The 24,984-nt window shown below is 28.6% G+C and overlaps 9 non-coding genes across 9 annotated transcripts; all 9 read left to right on the top strand.

Moving 5' to 3' along the window:
- The first annotated feature begins 6,523 nt into the window (after positions 1 to 6,523).
- TRNAA-AGC (transfer RNA alanine (anticodon AGC)) lies at positions 6,524 to 6,596 on the top strand. Its single transcript has one exon. It is a non-coding gene; the product is annotated as a tRNA-Ala (tRNA).
- Positions 6,597 to 7,154: 558 nt separating this feature from the next.
- On the top strand, positions 7,155 to 7,227 carry TRNAA-AGC (transfer RNA alanine (anticodon AGC)). The gene has a single exon. It is a non-coding gene; the product is annotated as a tRNA-Ala (tRNA).
- Positions 7,228 to 8,310: 1,083 nt separating this feature from the next.
- TRNAA-AGC (transfer RNA alanine (anticodon AGC)) lies at positions 8,311 to 8,383 on the top strand. The gene has a single exon. It is a non-coding gene; the product is annotated as a tRNA-Ala (tRNA).
- Positions 8,384 to 9,787: 1,404 nt separating this feature from the next.
- On the top strand, positions 9,788 to 9,860 carry TRNAA-AGC (transfer RNA alanine (anticodon AGC)). The gene has a single exon. It is a non-coding gene; the product is annotated as a tRNA-Ala (tRNA).
- Positions 9,861 to 10,288: 428 nt separating this feature from the next.
- TRNAA-AGC (transfer RNA alanine (anticodon AGC)) lies at positions 10,289 to 10,361 on the top strand. Its single transcript has one exon. It is a non-coding gene; the product is annotated as a tRNA-Ala (tRNA).
- Positions 10,362 to 11,084: 723 nt separating this feature from the next.
- TRNAA-AGC (transfer RNA alanine (anticodon AGC)) lies at positions 11,085 to 11,157 on the top strand. Its single transcript has one exon. It is a non-coding gene; the product is annotated as a tRNA-Ala (tRNA).
- A 1,450-nt stretch (positions 11,158 to 12,607) lies between these two features.
- Positions 12,608 to 12,680, top strand: TRNAA-AGC (transfer RNA alanine (anticodon AGC)). The gene has a single exon. It is a non-coding gene; the product is annotated as a tRNA-Ala (tRNA).
- Positions 12,681 to 13,128: 448 nt separating this feature from the next.
- On the top strand, positions 13,129 to 13,201 carry TRNAA-AGC (transfer RNA alanine (anticodon AGC)). The gene has a single exon. It is a non-coding gene; the product is annotated as a tRNA-Ala (tRNA).
- A 270-nt stretch (positions 13,202 to 13,471) lies between these two features.
- On the top strand, positions 13,472 to 13,544 carry TRNAA-AGC (transfer RNA alanine (anticodon AGC)). The gene has a single exon. It is a non-coding gene; the product is annotated as a tRNA-Ala (tRNA).
- Positions 13,545 to 24,984: the final 11,440 nt, after the last annotated feature.

The raw sequence follows: 24,984 nt of genomic DNA, 5'->3' as shown, positions 1-24,984 counted from the left end.
CAATACAATACCTTCATAAATATATTGGTATTGTGCGTAAATGTATGAGAGCCTTACTCCTTATATTGAATTCTTACAATTGACATCAATGCGACTCTAATCGAAGGATTTGTCAGTTGCTCAAGTTAAGTAAAGGACGAGAAGAAAGTTCACAAACAAATAAGTATTTTTGTGTATCCTTTCATATTTATTAATTTTTAATTTTGAACTATTTTAAAAATTTTCTCTGGAGATGCGGGGCATCGATCCCCGTACCTCTCACATGCTAAGCGAGCGCTCTACCATCTGAGCTACATCCCCTTATAATACTAAAGCAAATAAAGTGTGTATTATTAAATTTGTGATTATTCTTAACAAGTAAAATGTCTACTTATTTATAGCATATCTTATGTTTAAAACACTAAAATAAGATGATGTCTGTGGTGTAGAGACTAAGACAGATCATGCGCAAAACAAGCAACCGAGTTCGTATTCCAACTGAGTTAGAAAAAAATATGAAAATATTTTTAAAAACTAAAAAAAAACAAAATCAACAAGGAAAAAAATAATGAAAACAAGAATAATGATTTATTTGTACTTTAAGAAGTTTGATGATTAAATATTGAATAGCTTAAATAATTAATAGCAAATAATCAAGAAGTAGCAAAAATATGTAAATTTCTTCTAAAGTCCTGAATACTATTTCTCTATAATATGAGTTAAATATTACTTGTGTGATTGTCCCAAAAAGGATATAAATTATGCTGGCAGAGTTCTTAACAGATTCTAAAATGACTTTGATTCTGTTAGCTGCTACAGTCTAATAATGTGTTTCATTAATATTATTATTATTACAATATTTCATTTATTATACCCTACACCTCCATAGTGGGGAGGGTATAATGTGTTTGTGCAGATGCTTGTAACGTCCAAAAATATTGGTTTAACACTTAGAATCACTTTCTGAGTCCATTTAACGATGTCCGTCCGTCTGGTTGGCTGGCTGGCTGTCCATGTAAACCTTGTGCGCAGTTTTGAAGATATTTCGATCAAATTTGGTGCATATTATTTTTTCGGCCAAAAGACCAAGCCTGTTGAAACTGAAGTCGGTCCATTATTTCACCTAGCCCCCATACAAATGTCCTCTCGAAATTGGATTTTATCGGTCATAAATGTTTATTATACCCTACACCACCATAGTGGGGAGGGTATTATGCGTTTGTGCAGATGTTTGTAACGCCCAAAAATATTAGTCTAACACCCACCTTAAAGTATACCGATCAACTTAGAATCACTTTCTGAGTCGATTAAACGATGTCCGTCCGTCCGTCTGGTCGGCTGGCTGACTGTACATGTAAACCTTGTGCGCAGAGTACAGGTCGCAATTTTGAAGATATTTCGATAAAATTTGGTACATATTATTTTTTGGGCCCAAGGACGAAGCCTATTGAAACTGGCTGAAATCGGTCCATTATTTCACCTAGCCCCCATACAAATGTCCTTTCGAAATTGGACTTTATCGGTCATAAATGTTTAATTTATATATGTATCTCTACAAATTCTGCTCCAAATAAGTTTTATATATACAAAATTCATGTCACCAAATTTTGTTACGATCGGTCCATAATTAGTCATAGCTCCCATAGAGAACCGCTTCCGAAAATCACTTCAACGTGCATAAATCGCTTAAAAATGTTGGTATACAACATAGTAAACTATCATATAGACACAAATCACACGACCTAATTTCATGGTGATCGGTCCATAATTGGTCATAGCTCCCATATAAGGACCACTTCCGAAAAACACTCAAAAATATAAATTATTGAAATTTAAAAAGAAAAATGTTTTGCTCTTTTACTTAGTGTAGGGTATTATATAGTCGGGCTTGACCGACCATACTTTTTTACTTGTTTTATTTTTAATTTGAAAAAATTACTTTTTGCAACTAAAGTAATTTTTTTGCCGCCGAACGGTATATTTTATATTGTAATTATTCAGTAATATTTAATAAATTCGAAATTATTATAATTTCCATTGACCCATGAGCTCACTGCAGCTATTTTCAAAAATCCCTGCATTATTTGTTAAACTGAAATACAAACAAATATTTAATGAAATCTCTATAAACGAATTATATACATGAAACCATTTTACGAATGATTGTTTTTATTGGGCGGAATACAATAATATTTTGTTTTAACATAACTCGTGATTATTGAGTATAATATCCGAAAATGTACTGCTAATGCTAATGCAGTATTAGTATGCAATTCATGAAAATAACTGAATACAGTTAATTTGTCTATAGTCTAAATAATGTAATTGAAGTACTTTTTTTTACAAATTTAAGGTATTTCAATAAGGGGATGTAGCTCAGATGGTAGAGCGCTCGCTTAGCATGTGAGAGGTACGGGGATCGATGCCCCGCATCTCCAGGACTTCTTTTACTAATATTTTAAATATTAAAACTCAGTGATGATTTATTTTTATACTAGCTGACCCGGTGCGCTTCGCCACCCCAATTAGAAGAAAGAAATAGTACTATCAAGTCTCACTTTGTGAATCTAATTGTAAATGTCTAATTTCATATTTCTGGGTCCATTATTATAGAAAATGCAAAATGTGTTCCTAATTTTAAATTTTTATGTTTATTATTATAAAATATTCAAAAAGTACCATTGCAATAAGGAAATAGTACCATTGATTGATTATCACTTTTAAATTCGCATTCACTAAACCATAACCCGTCAATCTTGAATTTTAGATTTGTATATCATTTCCTATATTATCAACTAATTTTGTTTCTATAATACTTAAGATTTAATAAATTATCACAAAACCGAAACCGATCGGTTTTTAATTTTTTAAAACCGAAACCGCGGTTTTGAAATTCTTCGATTTTTTGGAAAGTGTAGGTCCATTATTATAGGAAATTCAAAAAGAGTACCATTAGAATATATAAAAAGTACCAAAAATCCTCCACTTGTGGTTTCCCACTCACTCGGGTCCATATAAGCTTAATTTCATGGCTTTAGGTTCATTGGTGTAGAAATTACAAAAAGTACCATTCGAATAAAGAAAAAGTACCAAAAAGTCTCCCCTAGAATTCTAACTCACTTAGGACCATGTATGCTTAATTTCATGTTTTTAAGTCCATTGCTATAGAAAATTAAAAAAAAGTACCATTAGAATAAACAAAAGGTACCATGAGGTATCCGCTTGAATTTTCAATCACTTAGGACCATATACGCTTAATTTCATATTTCTAGGTCCATTATGTTATAGAAAATTCAAAAAGTACCATTAGAATATAGAAAAAGTACCAAAAAGTACCATTAGAATATAGAAAAAGTACCAAAAAGCACTTGTAGTTGCTCACCCACTCGGGTCCGTATAACCTTTATTTAATGTTTCTAGGTTCATTGGTGAAGAAATTACAAAAAGTACCATTTTAATAAAGAATAAGTACCAAAAATTCTCCCCCTAGACTTCTCACTCACTTAGGACCATATATGTTTAATTTCGTGTTTCTAAGTCCATTGTTATAGAAAATTCAAAAAAGTACCATTATAATATAGAAAAAGTACTAAAAAGTATACACTTGTGGTTTTCCAGTCACTCGGGTTCATATAAGCTTTATTTCATGATTCTAGGTTCATTGGTGAAGAAATTACAAAATGTACCATTCGAATAAAGAAAAAGTACCAAAAAGTCCCCCCTTAGAATTCTCACTCACTTAGGACCATATATGTTTAATTTCATGTTTATAAGTCCATTGTTATAGAAAATTCAAAAAAGTACCATTAGGATATAGAAAAAGTACCAAAAAGCAGCCACTTGCGGATTCCCACTCACTCTGGTCCATATAACCTTTATTTTATATTTCAAGGTTCATTGGTGAAGAAATTACAAAAAGTACCATTCGAATAAAGAAAAAGTACCAAAAAGTCTCCCCTAGAATTCTAACTCACTTAGGACCATGTATGCTTAATTTCATGTTTTTAAGTCCATTGCTATAGAAAATTAAAAAAAAGTACCATTAGAATAAACAAAAGGTACCATGAGGTATCCGCTTGAATTTTCAATCACTTAGGACCATATACGCTTAGTTTCATATTTAGGTCCATTATATTATAGAAAATTCAAAAAGTACCATTAGAATATAGAAAAAGTACCAAAAAGCACCCACTTGTAGTTTCCTACTCACTCGGTTCCATATAAGCTTTATTTCATGTTTCTAGGTTCATTGGTGAAGAAATTACAAAAAGTACCAATCGAATAAAGAAAAAGTACCACAAAGTCTTCCCATAGAATTCTCACTTACTTAGGACCATATATGCTTAATTTCATGTTTCTAAGTTCATTGTTATAGAAAATTCAAAAAAGTACTATTAGAATAAACAAAAAGTACCAAAAAGTCTCCCCCTAGAATTCGCACTCACTTAGGACCATATATGCTTAACTTCATATTTCTATGTCCATTATTACAGAAAATTCAAAAAGTACCATTCGAATATAGAAAAAGTACCAAACAGCAGTCACTTGTAGATTCCCACTCACTCCGGTCTTAATTTCATGTTTTTAGGTTCATTGGTGAAGAAATTACAAAAAGTACCATTCGAATAAAGCAAAAGTACCAAAAAGTCTCCCCCTAGAATTCTCACTCACTTAGGACCATATATGCTTAATTTCATGTCTCTAAGTCCATTGTTATAGAAAATTCAAAAAAAGTACCATTAGAATATAGAAAAAGGACCAAAAAGCCCACACTTGTGGTTTCCCACTCACTCGGTTCCATATAAGCTTTATTTCATGTTGCTAGGTTCATTGGTGAAGAAATTACAAAAAGTACCAATCGAATAAAGAAAAAGTACCAAAAAGTCTGCCCCTAGAATTATCACTTACTTAGGACCATATATGCTTAATTTCATGTTTCTAAGTCCATAGTTATAGAAAATTCAAAAAGTACCATTAGAATAAAGAAAAAGTACCAAAAAGTCTCCCCCTAGAATTCTCACTCACTTATGACAATATATGCTTAATTTCATGTTTCTAAGTCCATAGTTATAGAAAATTCAAAAAGTACCATTAGAATATAGAAAAAGTACCAAAAAACCCACACTTGTGGTTTTCCACTCACTCGGTTTATATATAAGCTTTATTTCATGTTTCTAGGTTCATTGGTGAAGAAATTACAAAAAGTACCATTCCAATAAAGAAAAAGTACCAAAAAGTCTCCCCCTAGAATTCTCACTCACTTAGGACCATATATGTTTAATTTCATGTTTCTAAGTCCATTATTATAGACATTTCAAAAAAGTACCATTAGATGAACAAAAAAGTACCTATAGTACAGTTCACACATTTTGGTACCTAAATACTATCCCCTATTCCTAACACTAACTTCACTCAAATAAATATCAGCTAACTTTAATGTCGATAACTGAAATAATTTAAAATTTTAAAAAAGTACCATTAGGTACCCCTCAAGTTTGAAATTTAAAAATATTCCATTTTGCCAAAATTGTTTATGCTATAGGCATGTATCAAAATATTAAAATCTGTGTTAATGTGCCCAAGAATAAATATGTTTTAAAAAAAGTACCAAACTGTTTACCCGGATTTGGTCCAATATACACCTTGGTACTCGAGTTCCAAATAACACGCTGTTAGTTAATTTTTGTATGAATCCAGGAACCAACGTTAAAAAAAATTATCAAAATTGGCTTAATAATTTCAAATATAATGTATTTTCCCGATTTTATCCCCTTTTTGGTACCTTTTTTATCCCCATTGAGGTGGTACAATTTCATTCAAATAAATTTCTGTAACGTGGTGGGAGCTCATAATAAAATATTCGTATGTCTATGTCAAATTATAGAAAAACATATTTTATGAAAAAGTACCAAAAATTAACACAATTTTTATCCCTTAAAGGTTCGAATTTCCTAAAAGTACCAAACTTATATTTTTTATTTTTTGTTAGTTAAAGAATACGATTTAAAATTTGTTTCTATGTTTATTGGTTTAAAAGATACATAGGGTGCAAAAAAAGTACCAAAATACAGTTTTTACCCGTTTTCTCCCCTAAAAGTTTCGAATTTCCAAAAAGTACGAAACACCTGTCAGCTTATTTTTTAAATGGAGTAACATGCTATTTTAAGTTTTTTTGTATCTTTATTAGTTTTGAAGATATAAGGTTACCGAATTTACCCGTTTTTACCCTTTTTTACCCCCTAAACGTTCGAATTTCCAAAAATCCCTTCTTATCGGATCGTTTTGGGGAGGGAGGAACCCACAGTTAAAATTTCTTGATTCTAGCTTCAGCCGTTTGGGCTGTGCGATGATGAATCAGTCAGTCAGTCAGTAACGTTACTCTTTTATATATATAGATATTCAATAATATTTCAACATTCTTGAACGGATCAATTTGGATTTTTATAATAATTGAACATTTTGAATTTGAAATAATTTTGAACACTTAATATTTTCTGTTATGCATTTGAAATGCAATTTAAATGCATTCAGTTGAATTTTATATGGGGATGTAGCTCAGATGGTAGAGCGCTCGCTTAGCATGTGAGAGGTACGGGGATCGATGCCCCGCATCTCCAGGACTTTTTATAATTTTTTTTATTTGTCCTTATTTTAATTTTTTTTTTGGCAAAATACAAATAATGTACAAATATTAAATATTATTTCAACATTCTGAAAAATATGATTAAATACTTGAAAGCAAGTCCTGAAGTATTTCACTCAACAATGTGAGAACTATATGATGTTGCAGCAAACTGACACTTAAAGTACTAAAGAATGCTGACGAAGGTCTTAAATTTATTTCATTCAGCTTGTGCCTTAGACTAGTGTCTTAATTATAATCAAGTATTGTTTTAAGCTGTAGTAATATTGGGCTATATAGTTTTCTTATTAATGATACTAATATAAAGTTCAAATACAACTGTATTTCGTTTTGAAATAAGTCGTGAATATTGAGTATAATTTCGGATAATACACTTCAAGCTTTTTTAGTTAATACATTAGTATGCAATTCATGAAAATGAATTTAAAATGTGAATAAATTTTACCAAATTGATTATGTTTTGGTTTTTGGCATAGTAATGTAATTGTAATAAACAATTTAAAATGTTTAATCTATGTATGCATTTCAATAAGGGGATGTAGCTCAGATGGTAGAGCGCTCGCTTAGCATGTGAGAGGTACGGGGATCGATGCCCCGCATCTCCAGGATTTTTATTTAAAACAATTAAGATATTATGGTCGGTCAAGCCAGATCATATAATACCCTACACCAAGTAAATGACCAAAACATTTTTCTTTTAAAATATCAATAATTTATATTCGTGAGTGATTTTCGGAAGTGGGCCTTGTATGGGGGCTATGACTAATTATGGACCGATCACCATGAAATTAGGTCGTGTGATTTATGTCTTTATGAAAGTTTACTAGTATTTTGTGAGTATACCAACATTTTTAAGCGATTTATACACGTTAAAGTGATTTTCGGAAGCGGGTCTATATGGGAGCTATGACTAATTATGGACTGATCGTAACAAAATTTGGTAACATTAATTTTGTATATATAAAACTTATTTGGAGCGGAATTTGTGGAGATACATTTATAAATTAAACATTTATGACCGATAAAGTTCAATTTCGGAAGGACATTTGTATGGGGGCTAGGTGAAATAATGGACCGATTTCAGCCAGCTCCAATAAGCTTGGTCCTTGGGCCGAAAAAAATACATGTACCAAATTTGATCGAAATATCTTCAAAATTGCGATCTGTACTCTGCGCACAAGGTTTACATGGATAACCAGCAAGCCAGCCAGCCAATCAGCCAGACGGACGGACATCGTTTAATCGACTCAGAAAGTGATTCTAAGTCGATCGGTATACTTTAAGGTGTATATTATTATACCATCCCCACTAAGGTGGTGTAGGGTATAAATATCTAGGATTGTATATTGAAATTTATTGTAATCATTTTTAATATGCACATTAACACTCTGATAGAATGAAATGCACTTCACATGCATAAAACTTCTTAAAGTATCTTTATCTTTTTTTTTATTTCGGAGTTGATTCAGTTTTTTAAACATTTTTATTTTAAATTTTTTTAACTCAGTTGGAATTCGAACTTGGTTACTTTTTTTGAGCATGATGTCTGTACTTAGCCTCTACACCACACACGTCATCTTACTTTAATGTTTTAAATATTAGATATACAATTAATAGATCCCATTTTTGTTATAAAATATCACAAATATTTATTAAATAAACACACTTTATTGGCTTTAGTATTATAAGGGGATGTAGCTCAGATGGTAGAGCGCTCGCTTAGCATGTGAGAGGTACGGGGATCGATGCCCCGCATCTCCAGAGAAAATTTTTAAAGTAATTTTAAAATATTCTTGAAAATTAATACATATGAAAAGGAGGAACATTGCACCGGAACAGATAAAAGACATATTTGTTGTCTGTCCTGTGACGAAATCCCCGTTATTTACTTAACTTGAGTAACTGACAAATCCTTCGATTAGAGTCGCATTGATGTCTATTATAAGAGTTCAGAATATGATTACAGCTCTCATACATTTATGGTTTGTGAAGTATTGTATTGCAGACTCAGACGATTTTAAAGATGATGATTATATATTCTATGTATAGTTAGAATCCATAATTAATAAGGAGGGAAGAGTCCGAATTTTATCTGTATTTGATTATGGGCTGATCCTTATAAAAGTTGGCTGCTCAAACAGTATTCCGGCAGAGCGTTTATATTGGGCTAGGTGAAATCCTGGACCGATATTGGCTATTTTCAATACCAAACAAACAAAGCCACTATTTGTGGAAAATTTAGGCCTTATCGTGTTTTCAAAAGAAAGACTGACAGACGGAGAGAGGTAGATCGTCTTAGAATCGATCAAGAATATATGTGCTTATGTGGGTCTGCGACAAATATGTCACAAACCAAATGACAAAATCAATATACTCCCCATATTTTTTGATGGTAGGTATACAAATCTTAATCTGAAATCTGTCAATTAAAAAAGTCATTATAATTACTCCTCCCACTTTGTTAAATATTAAAATAAGCATAAATTCTTTCAAACAATAATTTATTTTCTGAAAATTAATTCAATCCTGGAATAATATAGTAATTGCTGGTTAAAACACGTCAAGTTTACTAGATCAAGTCTTTTGTTTATAGAAGAGAGAGGAAGAAAAACTGGAAAATCTTTGCAATCTCCTCTACTCAGTCATTAACAAACTCAAGACTTGCGCAAGTAAACTTGACGTTTGTGAATCAGTACTAAATCTACAATTTGTAGTAAAATTAAAAAGTAATACATCTAATTTCTAATTAAATTATTTTCCAAATAAAGTGTATAATCTTTTAGAATTATATAAGCAGTTAATTAGATTATAATGGCATTACAGTCCTACACCAATCCAATTCAAAATTAAAGTGAAACGACTTCTAATTACATTTTGATGCTCAAAATAATAAAATAAATTTACAGGGCTGCAGTGGAGTGACTGTTTTGGTGGCGTTTAAAACGTGAGTGGAAATTTTATACAAACATTTTTGGAAACTTAAAAAATTTTTGACTTTTTTCAAATAAATTCAGTTAGCATTTGATTAACTTAAGCAGTTATATTAAACGTAATGAAGCAATTTAAAACATACGTGATTAGTTTACAGAAATTGGACTGCAGTTACTTTATAATAAAATGTTTAAATGCACGAAATATTTTACTGCAAATAGTGTATTTTCATAAGGGGATGTAGCTCAGATGGTAGAGCGCTCGCTTAGCATGTGAGAGGTACGGGGATCGATGCCCCGCATCTCCAGGATATATTTTCAAATATTTTATGGTTTTCTAGAAGGATTCTAATAAGGATTAGTGTTATTAATTACTATACTGAAATGGAATTTATAAGAATCTGTTGAATTTATTGTCAGAAATTTCTATCGAAACTATTGGAATATCTCAAAAATGGTTCAGAATTGAAAAATCCTTGAATTAAATTAAATACAGATATTTTCAAAGTACACTAATAAATCATACATAATCCAATTTATTTGAAGCTCTTGTTTATTGTATTTAAAATTTTGGTCGACTTTATTTACTGCATTAATATGCAATTCATGGATGTCTGGTAAACGTGCCAAGGTAAGCATTATTTCAATTATATGCAGTCTACAAAAATAGGGTTCCATTGAAATTTGTATGTTTATAATGAAACTAAAATTCAAAACATTTTAGGAATTTTTACAAGGGGATGTAGCTCAGATGGTAGAGCGCTCGCTTAGCATGTGAGAGGTACGGGGATCGATGCCCCGCATCTCCAGGTCTTCTTTTATTAAAACAATGAAACTCGGATATAAAGAACTCCGAGAAACTAGAGGAAGTTATTAGTAAATATAGTGATCGTGAGGTGGTGATCCTAAATATCCAATATTTCAATATAGTACTTGGAAATTATTTTAAATTGACCTATCTAAACTGACAACAAAACTGAGTTTGAAAATTTCATTCCATCATTTTACAAAATTTGTAATAAAAATCCTTTGAAAATATTAGTGTTATTTGAAATGCAATATAATTAACTGTATTCAGCATTATTTCATAAGGGGATGTAGCTCAGATGGTAGAGCGCTCGCTTAGCATGTGAGAGGTACGAGGATCGATGCCCCGCATCTCCAAGTACTTGATCTTTTACAAAATTTGTCCTTATTTTAATTTTTAACAAACTATGATAGATTTGAAATGCATTTTATAAATTGTATGATATGAAATTTTATCAGTATTGTTTCAAGTTGTAATAATATTGGGTTAAATAGTCTTCCTATCAATATTACTAATTTCAAGTTCAAATACAACAGTGTTTCGTTTTGAAATAAGTCGTGATTATTGAGTATAATTTCGGACAACACAATTCATATTGTTTTAGCTATTGCATTAGTATGCAATTCATGAAAATTACCTTAAAATGTGAATTGCTTTTAAAAAGTGGTGGAAATAATGTAATTGAAGTAAACAATATGATGTCAAATGTAAGGTATTTCAACAAGGGGATGTAGCTCAGATGGTAGAGCGCTCGCTTAGCATGTGAGAGGTACGGGGATCGATGCCCCGCATCTCCAGGATATTTTTAAAAATGTTATTTAATTTGTCATGAAATATAATATAAATATTACCTAGTCAAATAAGGATTGAATTTTGAAATCAAAAATAGTTTACAGAAAACTGAAACCCTTATACTGTACTCATAGTTTAAAAATTTCCAACCATGCTTTAAAAGAGGACGTTGCTTCTGCTATCCAAATCGTTCGAAATATTCAAATAAAGATTCGAGATGTAATTAATTTATTTGTAAGAATCATTCTAACAAGCGTTTATAGAAATAATGCCATTTGCGTTTCATTTTTTAATTACAGGATAAGGATTAAAAAGGGATTAAGCGTCGCCTAATATAACATGATGTTGTAATTTGTGATACTGAAAATATAGATCACAGGTCACAAAATTTGCCATTTGCCTTTATTTTAGCAATTTTTATTCCGTTATCATTCTATCAATAATACTTTATCTGCGATAAAGCTAAATATAAAGTTACAGTAACCATGATTATAAAACCAAAATTTAGTTTTGTAGTTTTAAATTGTTATTATTCCATCAAGTAATGCATTAGTTGGGGTTTCGTGAATGACCTTAAAACGTGACTAGTTTGCCATAAATATGTTACGCTTGTATTAAAACGAATGCAATTTTTATAAAACTAAGTTACTTGAAATATAAATTAACTAATATGAATAGATTTTTCTACGGGGTTTTAGCTCAGATGGTAGAGCGCTCGCTTAGCATGTGAGAGGTACGGGGATCGATGACCCGCATCTCCAGGACTTCTTTTGCTGATACATATGCACTTGATTATATTTAACTCATTGGGACTTAGTAATGTTAGTTATAAGGAAAGATCGGTTTAACCTCAATGATCTTAATACTGAAAATCTCAAAAAGATTGCATTCTGCAAAATAACACAGAATTTATGTCATTCAATATGTTTCTTCGAATTTGTCTGAAATGGTTTAGTTTGAATAAAAATTCAGATACAGTTTATGTGCATTTCCAACAAATGAAAGTGTAAATTGTTTCATAAAACTGCTAAATTTGTTCAAATTAATCCTATTGTAAATACCGTTCAAAAGATAATATTTCGTGATACTTTAAATGTAATTTAACTGCATTAAGTGGAATGTAACTCAAATAGTAAACCGCTCGTTTAGCATGTGAGATTTATGGAGATCACCAGGATACCTTTTAAAGAAACTATTTTTATGATCTTTGCAGACTTATTTTTGTGCAATATTTAAAACAATTATTGTTGTTAATTTTTTTTTAATTATTTTTGTTTTTTTGACTCTAGTAATGTTTAGTATCGATTGTCGGGATTGTATTGATTTTTGTATACGATAACTAGTGCATTAATATGCAACTCATGAAATGTGTTAAAATATAATTAGCCAGCTATATGTAAGTAGAATGCATTTTATGTTTGTAATATCGATTGGAATATTAGTCCATTTTTACAAGGGGATGTAGCTCAGATGGTAGAGCGCTCGCTTAGCATGTGAGAGGTACGGGGATCGATGCCCCGCATCTCCAGGATATATTTTCAAATATTTTACGATCTTCTATAAGGATTCTAATAAGGATTAGTGTTATTAATTACTATACTGAAATGGAATTTATAACAATCGGTTGAGTTTTTTGGTCAGTCATAGATAAGAACAGAAATTTTTAAAAATTATTCAGAATTGAGAATTTCTTTGAATTAAATTAAATACAAATATGTTCAAAAGTAAAATAATAAATCGTACGCAATAAAATTTATTTCAAACTCTTGTAACTCTTGTATTCAAACTTTGATTTTGCACAACATATTTTTGGTCGACTTTATTTACTGCATTAATATGCAATTCGTGGATGGCTGGTAAACCTGCCGAGGTAAGCATTATTTCAATTATACGCAGTCTACAACAAATGGGTTACATTAAAATTTATATATTTATTAGTTAAAATAAAATTCAAAACATTTTAGGTAGTTTTTCAAGGGGATGTAGCTCAGATGGTAGAGCGCTCGCTTAGCATGTGAGAGGTACGGGGATCGATGCCCCGCATCTCCAGGACTTCTTTTATTTAAACAATAAAACTCGGATATAAAGAACTCCATGAGACTAGACTAAGTTATTAGCAAAGATCGTGGTCGTTAGGTGGTGATCTTTAATATCCAATATTTCAACATAGTCGTAGGAAATTATTTTAAAAATATCTATCTGAACTGACTGTAAAACTAAGTTTGATATTTTCATTCCATCATTTTACAAAATTTGTAAAATAATCCTTTGAAATTGTTTGTGTTTTTTGAAATGCAATATTATTGTATTATTTTGTATGGGGATGTAGCTCAGATGGTAGAGCGCTCGCTTAGCATGTGAGAGGTACGGGGATCGATGCCCCGCATCTCCAGGATATTTTTTACGATTTCTATATTTTGCTTTAATTTAGCTATTTAAACATTTTATGAAATTCGTTATTCACAAATACTCAAACTGCTTTATTACAAGTTACATATGTAAATTTTATTGTTTACAGTTTAATCTGGAAGGTCACAATGAATGAAGAGTAAAGGTCATAGCTAGCAGTAAAATGCATTGCATTCTGCTAGTGGGTCTAAACAACATTTATCTACATATTCTTTAAAATTTACATAAATTTAAGCCAGAATAAAAATAATTTACATAAATGTAGTAAACAATTATAAGTTAAACAACTAATAAAAAAGAATAACTTAATTATGTAAACTTTAGTTAACCTTTTCTAAGGGGTCAATTCTGGCTACATATTTTCTTATTTTTATTAGAATATCAAGACCGGTTCTGGTGTCCCACTTTTATTGCTTGTAACGGTTTTGTAACATTGAGATGTTTTTGGTTTTTCTTGGCCACACAACTTAAAAATGGAATTTTACCGGTTTTTGACACAACTAATTATCACACCAAATTGCCCCTGTTTTAGGGCCTGGTGTAAAATCTATAATTCAAAAATAATATGCATATTAGTTGGTTTATTGTTTTAATTATGTTTTATAAACATTTAAAACAATACACTAAAGTAAGGTTGTTGAATGAAATTAATATTCTATATAGTGACTTGTAACATAAACCCTACTATTAGTACTGCTGGTGGCCTTTAAAACATGTGTAAAGTAAAAACTGTTCAAATTGATAGAATAAAAAATTGATAAAAAATATAATCGGAAATTGTTAGTACTAAAATCGCAATTTCATATTTCCACAAATTTTCTATATTACTTATAAATTTTTTGTTTTTTTGAAAAAATTCGGACTTAATTACGAATTTTCGAAATTAAAAAAAATTAAATTTCGAATGAGAATTATACAAACTCTTAATGTATCTTATTATTTTATAAAAAATTTTATGTTCGAAAATTCGAACTTAATTTTGAATTTTGGAAATTAAGCAAAACATGACAATTTAGCAAAATATGAGGAACAAATTCAATTTTTAACTTAAAATCGATATGTCCCGAAATTCGAACTTAATTCCGAATTTTCGAAATTAAGCAAAAAGTTAGAATTTTCGATGGAGCATTATAAAAATTATAAAAACTCTTAATAAGTCTTATTATTTTTTTTGAAAAATATGTTCGAAAATTCTAACTTTATTTTGAATTTTCGAAATAAAGTAAAAAATTATATATGAATTTTTTTAAAAAAAAAAAAATAAAAGAATTTAATAAAATATTAATTTTATTAAATTCGAACTTTTTTTTGAATATTCAAAATTAAGCAGACATTTTTAATTTTCGAAGGAGAATTACAAAAATTATAAAAACAATTAATAAGTCTTATTATATTATAAAAAATGTTGTGTTCGAAAATTCGAACTTGATTTTAAATTTAAGAAATGAAGCAACAAATTTTAAAATTATGTATGAATTTAAAAAAAAAAATAAAGAATTTAATAAAATATTTATTATGATATGAAAATGTATATGTTCGAAAATTCCAACTTTATTTTAAATTTTCAAAATTAAACAAAATATAAAAACTATGAAAAACTTTATAAAAAATCCACAATTTATCAAAAATTTCATTATTACATTGAAATTTATATGTTCGAAAACTCTAACCTAATTCCGAATTTTCAAAATTAAGCTAAAAGTTTTAATTTTCAAAGAATTATAAAAATTATAAAACTGTTAATTTTTATTATTTTATATAAATGTTTATGTTTGAATATTCGAACTAAATTTAACAAGAATTTATTAAAAATTTCATTATTGCTTTAAAATTGATATATTCGAAAATTCGAACTTAATTCCGAATTTTTGAAATTAAGCCAAAAGTTTTAACATTCGACTGAAAATTATAACAATTGTAAAAACTCTTAATAATTCTTATTATTTTGTAAAAAAAGTTATATTCTTTTGAATATAACTTTTTCGAAATTTATCAGAAAGTTTTAGTTTTCAAGGAGAATTATAAAACTATTCTTATTATTTTTTAAACACCAAAAAATGGTTGAAATATATGAGGAGCCGCAGAACAAAAGGTATTTTTTTGAAAATTTAAAAATTTTGGGTAATTGATTTTTTCTAGAAGATTTCAACCCAAAAAATATAAAAATACCAAGAATATATATTTGTAAAAAAATTGGAAAAAGTACCTTTTGTTCTGCGGCTCCTCATATATTCTATTGTATATTGTATTATTCAATAATTTCAAATCATTCAAGAAGTGTATTTCAATTTCGTTGTTTACTTCTGTTTTATAAAAAAAAACATATTAATATTGACAATGTAATTTTTTAAAAATCATGTTTCTTACTATTTTTTATTGTTTTATTGATTCCTAAAACAGATTAATATGAAGATAACAGCAAAAAAACAAACTTCTACAAAAAACTTCCGCTATGTTAGTGACTGTATCTTTTATTTTTGGTGACAACATTGTGCCGCCAAATTTAAAATAAAAATATTTTAAAAAACCTCCTTTCAAATTTGAAATAAATTCACAACGATTTCATTTTAATAATATCGTTTTGATTTATAGATATCTAATTGATTCAAATTGTTTTTTGTTTAGCAAAATTAAATGTTTTTTCTATTTTATATTTCTAGTTTTTCTTCTCTATTATTCTGCCTCATGCCGAGTTATTTAATTTTTATATGCGTCATTATGTTTTACGATGATAATTAAAAATTCACTTTCGGCTTTTAAAAAAAATGTTAAATGTTTTAAAAATATGTTAATTATGCTAATAAATAATTTAGAAAATAAAAAAAAATTGTAATATTAAGACACAAACAATATAATAATAATAATAAGGAAATCACTTTGAAAACCGTTAGAAATAATAAAATGATAGTTGTTACTAAAAATATAATCAAATTTAAGTTACAGGATGATAGGTTAATCAAACTTCCAAAATAAATTAATAATTAATTTAATGCATTCCCTTTATACAATCCCTTGCAACATTTAAATCCCATTGCTGTAAGCAACTCTGTTCTCGCGGCCAAACAATTTAGTTCTCACGCGTACTTTTCTTCAATCGGTCGTTATTAATTACCATCCGTCTTTAAATGTATTTTAATTAAAGTAATAGTGGTTTTATTCTTAAACAAATCATGAAATATTATAGCTATTAAAGTAATTTAATAGAAAATATATTAAAAATTGTAAAAATAAAGTGTTAAAATAAAGTTTTTTATTAAAATAAATCACAAAATTAAAATTAGGCAGCCACATACAGTGTGTGTATGCAAAATTTGCATTTGTTGTTGTAGTTTTAGCGGTGTTTAGTTGTTGTGTTGTTAGTGTCTCGTTAAAGCCCTTTATTATGCACGAGCATGTCTCGTGATTTGCATTTTAATGTGTGTTTGTTGTTTTTGCATAAATAAAAAGCCAGAGAAAGAAATGCAAACAAATAATTTCTCATTAGTAAAAGCAGAGCAAAATAAAAAGTGAAGTGTTTATGTTTTTGTTTACAAAAACAAATCAACAAGTGTTTTTGTTGTTAGTTGAAAACAAGTAGCGCGTAAAAGAGTTGCCATTATTAAAAATATTGTAAATAAAACGGTTATCGGTTCCGGTGTTAAAAAAAAGTAATAAAGAACCAATAGATGGAATTATAATACAGTAAGATACATTTTTATACATATAATATAATGTTTTTTGATATAAAATTTTGTTTTTGGAGAGAACATTTAGTTTGAGGATTGAATATTATATTATTATAAATTATTTTGGGAATTTGTTAAGGATGAGATTAAGTACATAGTACATATAAAGTAAAAGCTTTCTGCTTTTTTAAATATGCAATGTTGATTATTGTATTTCCATACGGGTAGGGTGGTCCTTGGTATTTAGGATGTTAAAAAGTTTGGAAAAACTACAATATTCATGAGTTTTCAATAGAATTTTCACAAAATTATAAAAAAGTACTTTTGGTAAGTAAAATCAGCATAATTTTAAGATATTATTTTAGCATGGTATGATAATGGTAATTTTTCCTAAATACCTTCTACAAAGCACCAAAACTAAAAATACTACTTTTTCTAAACAATTACTAAAAATTAAAAAAGTAGTTTTTTAAAAAAAGTACCAAAAATAGTACTTTTTCCAAAAAAGAACATACTAAAAATACTACTTTTTCTAAAAAATACTACTTTTTTTTAGAAAACGTACTAAAAATACTTAAAGTACTACTTTTTCTAAAAAAAAACTACTTTTTCAAAAAAAAAATATGTATTTAAAATACTACTTTTTCAAAAAAAGTACTAAAAATTCTAATTTTTTAAAAAAGTAATACTTTTTTAAAAAATTCTTAAAATATTACTTTTTTAAAAAATACTTAAAATACTACTTTTTCAAAAAAAAGTACTAAAAATACAATTTTTTTTAAAAAAGTACTAATAATACTACTTTTTTAAAGAAGTACTTAAAATACTATTTTTTCTAAAAAGTATTAAAAATACTACTATTTCAAAAAAAAGTACTAAAAATACTACTTTTTAAAAAAAGTACTAAAAATACTATTTTTTTCTAAAAAAGTACTTAAAATACTACTTTTTCTGAAAAAGTACTAAAAATACTACTTTTTCCAAAAATACTACTTTTTCAAAAAAAAGTACTTAAAATATTACTTTTTTAAAAAAGTACTAATAATACTACTATTTCAAAAAAAAGTACTAAAAATACTACTTTTTTAAAAAAGTACTAAAAATACTACTTTTTTAAAAAAGTACTAAAAATACTACTTTTTTAAAAAAGTACTTAAAATACTATTTTTTCTAAAAAGTACTAAAAATACTACTATTTCAAAAAAAAGTACTTAAAAAAAATACTACTTTTTAAAAAAAGTACTTAAAATACTACTTTTTCTAAAAAAGTACTAAAAATACTACTTTTTCAAAAAAAAGTACTAAAAATACTACTTTTTTTAAAAAAAGTACAAAAAATACTACTTTTTAAAAAAAGTACTTAAAATACTATTTTTTCTAAAAAGTACTAAAAATACTACTATTTCAAAATAAAGTACTTAAAATACTACTTTTTCTAAAAAAGTACTAAAAATACTACTTTTTTAAAAAAGTACTAATAATACTACTTTTTTCTAAAAAAGTACTAAAAATACTACTTTTTTCTAAAAAAGTACTTAAAATACTACTTTTTCTAAAAAAGTACTAAAAATACTACTTTTTTAAAAAAGTACTAATAATACTACTTTTTTCTAAAAAAGTACTAAAAATACTACTTTTTTCTAAAAAAGTACTTAAAATACTACTTTTTCTAAAAAAGTACTAAAAATACTACTTTTTCAAAAAAAAGTACTAAAAATACTACTTTTTCAAAAAAAGTACTAATAATACTACTTTTTTTAAAAAAAGTACTAAAAATACTACTTTTTTAAAAAAGTACTTAAAATACTATTTTTTCTAAAAAGTACTACAAATACTACTATTTCAAAAAAAAGTACTAAAAATACTACTTTTTTAAAAAAGTACTAAAAATACTTCTTTTTTCTAATAAAATACTTAAAATACTACTTTTTCTAAAAAGTACTAAAAATACTACTTTCTTTGGCTGTCGAGTGTGTAATCAAAATAATGCCCCTACCAAATTGTTCTTCAAATTTGGAACGATTTTTAATAAAGTTATACATTTGAAAATGGAAAATATAACTCTTTTGGCATAAATATCAAAAAGTAGTCTGTACTTAGATCATATGTATATCAAATGGAAGATATTTATAATGCGTCTCCAACATGGAGGAGAAATAGTTTTAAACATACAGAAATATACGAGACACTCCGATTTGTCAAACAAAAATACAACAAATCATATACAAGAACAAAATAAATTTAATAGCATGTATTTTGTTGTTGCAAGAGTTAGGTTTTTGACAATTATGGTTAAAACATATACATACACTGTGGTGTAAAAGTGATTCAATAATAAATTTTCGAATCATTTTATATATTTAAACCGTTTTTAGTTACATACATCAGTGTTTTTGAAAAAACCGGTTTTGATTATTGTATTTTAAAAAAAACCGTTAAACGGTTTGTGTCTCTTGAAATTTATTTTTGTTTGTGGACGCTAATAGGAAATGTGTTATGAATTGTGTGCTAAATGTTTGGAAATTTCGCATTTTTTTAATTCTTAAGGATCTATCTTTATGCAATTATTTTATATCTTTTACGAAATATTGTCAAATGCTATAATTTAATAAATCAATATTTGTAAAAATGGTATCAAAGTTTTTCATAAATTTATTTGAATGAGCTTTAGAAAAATGAGCCAAAAAACCGAAAAGTTAAAAAAACCGAAACCGGTAGAGTTTACAAAGATGAAAAAACCGGTTGACAGGTTTTCGGTTTTGGATATTCTTATCATTATATCTAAGAACAAGCATTCTTACGGTGCATATATACCTACAAAGAGTTTTAAAATTTAAAGAGGTAGGCTGGAAGAGTGAACTGCGAAATCAGTAAGAAAGTGCATAAAATATATTTTCATTGTAGAACATCTAGAGTTTTTCGCATATATAAATATGTATATTTACTAATTAATATTGAGATAAATTTAGAATCGGCTTATATTATGTAAATTTAGTTTCTCTCAAACTCCAATCAATAATAAATTAAAATTGTATAGAATTGATTTTTCTTTGTTTCAAAAATATATTTATTTTCACTCCATAGAAATTAGTTTCTTGTTATCACCAGATTAAAAATTATAGCTTAATAAATGTTTTAATTTCTTTATTTTTAATAATTTATAGCGTATAATTTCCATGTGAACACGAAAGCTTAAAACACTAGAACATATTGCGTTAAATACCAGTTTTTTGTATGACAACACGCACAGACCAGTTCGTTACGCACAATCACTAAAAAACAAGAGATTTAAAATTTTAATTTTTTTTGTTAATTAATTTTATACAAAATGTATGTATTTATAGAATTTTACATAAAAATAATAAAAATTATTTGAAAGGACGACAGGTGATTGTAAATAAATTAAATTTAGACCCAGCAACTAGTTTCTATACATTTGCTCACTTTTATTTTGAATAAAAAACTAAATACAAGTATTTTTGTTTGATTATTTATTTGTCTTAATGATTCTAAAAAAGTCTCATTGTGTTTATTTATTGATCATAGAATTTAAATAATTATTTTTTATGTTTGTTTAGATTTTTTATTTGTTATGCAATTTGCATCACAATAGCCATTGAGCTCGTGTGTGGTGTTTTTGAAATGAAAATGTTATATGATTTTATGTTGTAGAATATATCAAAAAAACTATATATTATTTCATTTAAACAAAAGAACTACAAATTATAATCATTTTTGACACCATTAAATTAAAACATTTGAGTATAATATGACTGAACTGTCACTACTTTAGAAATGATAGAGTGTTGAATTTCTTATACAATACGCAACATATTAGTAAGAAAGATTTAGTAGTGAGTGCGCACGAAATTAAAGCTGCATGCATTTATTAGATTGAAAGATTATTTGTTATACTAACCATCAAAAAAGATAGGGCGTATATTTATTTTGTCATTCCATTTTTGACACATCGAAATAGTCCACACGCAGACCCACAAAAGTATATTTATTCTGGGTCGTTATGATATTTTAAGAATGACTTACTATGTCCGTCCTTCTGTATGCCTTAGGGTCCAAACGAAAGGAGTTATCTTGCTGAAATGTTCATAAGGTTTTTTTGATTTTGAAAATTGGCAATATCGGTTCATGATTTGTTGATTATGCGGCAATCCTGATAAAATTTTGCACAAATAGCCAAAATATGCTCTAAGAAGTGCCAAATATATCAAAATGTGCCATAAATATGCTGTGAAAACTAATAAATCACGAAATATGCTAGTAAGGGCAAAATATGCACGATTTCAAAATTCTTAAAATATTCTGAAACGGAAAGGTACAGGAAAAAACATGAATTTGCATGATTCCGGTTTCTCTGGTAATCAATTTTGTTTGTTGTCAAGAAGTTCATATTTCCCCTTCATTCTTTAATATGAAATTGTGAAGGGTTTTTTTAATTCGTCTGAACCGGTCACAAAATTATTATTGTACTAGTTGCATTTTTATATAGTTTTGGCTAAAAATATAACTTTAAATATAAAACTGTTTATAGCTATTATTGTTTATTCTTTATAATTTTATAAAATACTACCTGTATTTAAATATAACTTGAACTTATTCTAAAAACCAATAAAAAATTTCTTTTAAATCTAGTTTGTTTCATTGTTTGCTTATTTTTATTTAATAAATGTGTCTGAAATAAAATTAATATTCCAGAAAGATGTTTTTCTTTTATGGCACCCAATTGTCTAAAAGTCTGATTCTTTAGAACCAAACAATAAACAGATGCTTAATAGTCGATGGCCTTTAAATAGCTAGTTAGACTTTCATTAATGTTTTTGTTTTGCTAGATTTTCAACAATTGAATTTGAGTCACTTAATGGAGGTGACATATTGGAGGAAGACTTTGAAAACAATGACCAATATAAAAAAAAATCTGGTTCAATTCCGGTTTATTAATAATGTATAAACAGTTTGATAATTTGTCACAAAAATTAGGTTATATAAATGCAATTTATCACTTCTTTAAATTAATAACACAGTCAGTGTGCTCTACAAAAGTTCTTTATTCAAATATTTTAAGTTATGTTATGTTTCGATGACTCAAACATGATGTATAGCAATGCCAACTCATATACATTGTCATGTTATGTCATTGCAACGCAAGCAAATTGTTGTAATTCAGCATGGATAATACCAGCTGTTGTGCTAAGGTCAGTCAAAAGTTCTATACTCGTATGTTTAATGCTCTGCTATGTTATGACCAATCAAACGTGAACGTGTCAACCCAAATACATTGTCATGCTATGCCATTACAACGCAAACAAATTTCAGAACTTCACAGCAGTTCCAAACTACACCATTTTTCATTGAAATTGAGAACATTATACATGATATTGAGAAAATTCCAAATGAAATTGAGAATTTCCATTTTAAATTGAGAAAATTCCAATTGAAATTGAGAATTTCCATTTTAAATTGAGAAATTGCAAATGAAATTGAGAAAATTCCAAATGAAATTGAGAATTTCCATTTGAAATTGAGAAAATTGCAAATGAAATTGGGGAAATTCTAATTGAAATTAAGAATCGTTTGTTAATTCTTGAAGATATAAAATCCTATGCTCTCCTACAATAGGAGGACTTACGGTTGGTATATTGATCTTTGACTTCACAATACATTTGATTTTGGACCAAATTATTTCAATAGGGTTAAGTAGGTATCGAAAGAACTGTTCGGGATCCAACACGAGACCAATCATCTTTTCTACGACAAAATAAATTGAAATTGGTCTCTCTATCCAAACCACCACATCTTTCCACATCTGATATAATCGTTAATTTTGTTTTTTTTAGTTTAAAAAAATTTATATAATGTTTCTCAATTTTATTTAGAATTTTCTAAATTTCAATTTGAATTTCTCAATTTCATTTGGAATTTTCTCAATTTTATTTGGAATTTTCTCAATTTCATATTGAAATTCTCAATTTCATTTGGAATTTTCTCAATTTGAAATGGAATTACTCAATTTTATTTGGAATTTTCTCAATTTCAATGAAAAATGGTGTAGTGATTTTACCTTTTATTTATGGAGACAACTAGCTACGTGACTAATTATTTTAACCCGTTTCTATGTCCCTTTTGGAATACAATGAGACTGTCTGAAAGCAATGTAGGATGGCAATGTCCTAGTTCTTGGAGTATCGTGCGTCTCCATGTATTCATTGGCCGACCACGGCTTCTTAAGCCTTGAGGATTCCACTCTAGCGCCATCCTTGTTATACTGTCTGGATTCTTTCTGATAGTATGGCCGATCCATCTCCATTTCCTATGTTTTATTTGTGATAGTATGGGTTCCAGAGATCCATGTTGCTGATGTTGTTAGGACAGAATATTTTGCATATGATTCTGAGGCACTTGTATATGAATACCTGTAATTTTTGTGTGATGGGGTTCGATACAATCCAAGTTTCACTTCCGTACAACAGAGTAGATTTCACACATACGTTCAATATTCTAAGCTTGGTTCGTCTGGATATTTGTGAGTTTCTCCATTCTGTAGTCTTCCGAATGGCGCTCTCGCTTTTATTCGTTGATACTGTACTGCCTAGATAGCAGAAGCTTTCTACATATTAAACTGTTATCGGTGCTAACGTTGTTGATTCTCATAGCTTTGGTTTTCTTGATATTTATCTCAAGGCCACCATTGGCGTGCTTATCTTTCCAAATCTTCTACTTTTTCGTGCATGTTGGAGATCTTGCGCGAGAGTAGACAAATCTAATCCGTATAATCCAAATCCTCAAGTTGACGTGAGAGGATCCATGTTATTTCTCTTATCTCTGAACAGAATTCGCTCAGAATTCATCCAGCACTATAGTGAACAGCGTTCATGTGAAATGGTTGACTTTTATTCCCGTTGTAAAGAACTGATAGTTCTGCATCCTCGTAAATAGCTGTGGTGATTCGAGTTATTTTCTGGGTTACTCCTTTTCTTCTCAATGGTTTCCATAGGCAGTCCGTCTGATGGTATCCAGGCTTTCTTGATATACTTTCAGAGCAGTATGCCATTCTAAAGATTGTTCTATTATAATGCTAGAGTGTTGACCTGGTCTACGCAGCTTCTGTTTGGCTGGAAACCTGCCTATTCATCACGTAGAATGTTTTCCATTTTAATTTGAAGCTTTCCCTGTATTATAACTGCTAGAATCTTGTTTATAGTGTTAAGCAGAGTAATTCCTCTTCAGTTGTTGCAATCTTTCAATTCGCCACTTTTCGGTAACTTAACGATGATGCCATTCTTCTAAGTTGGATGTAGCCATTCCTCCTACCAGACTGTTTCGATGTCTACCCGAAGAATTTCAGCTGGTATTCCATCTACGCCTGCTGCCCTGTTAGTTCTTAATTTCCCGATGGCCTCTTTTATCTGACTTATACTGGCGAGGCTGTTTGATAGTTTTAGGATATTTTCTGTAGTGTTGTTGTCCTCAGTAGTTACATCTGTGGCAACGCTACTAATTTCTTCAAAATGTTCTCTCCATCTTTGTGTCTGTGCATCATTGTTTGTTAATAGTACACTACTGCGATCAGCGACTGGTTGCATCCTGTTACACTTTCTTTTGGTGAGACAGTTTATGTAGTCTGGTGTAGTTTTCTCATATTGTTCTGGCTAGCCGCTTCTTCTGCCAATGTCGGCCGTTCTAAGAACTTTCTTTTGTCTCTTCTTGCAGCTCTCTTTACTTGTTTTGCTAGTAGTTGGTACT

The sequence above is a fragment of the Calliphora vicina genome, chromosome 3, assembly GCF_958450345.1.
Source record: "Calliphora vicina chromosome 3, idCalVici1.1, whole genome shotgun sequence".
In the NCBI taxonomy this organism is placed as follows: Eukaryota; Metazoa; Arthropoda; class Insecta; order Diptera; family Calliphoridae; genus Calliphora; species Calliphora vicina.
Note: the sequence above shows the minus strand (reverse complement) of the source record. Positions and strands in the feature narration are given on the sequence as shown.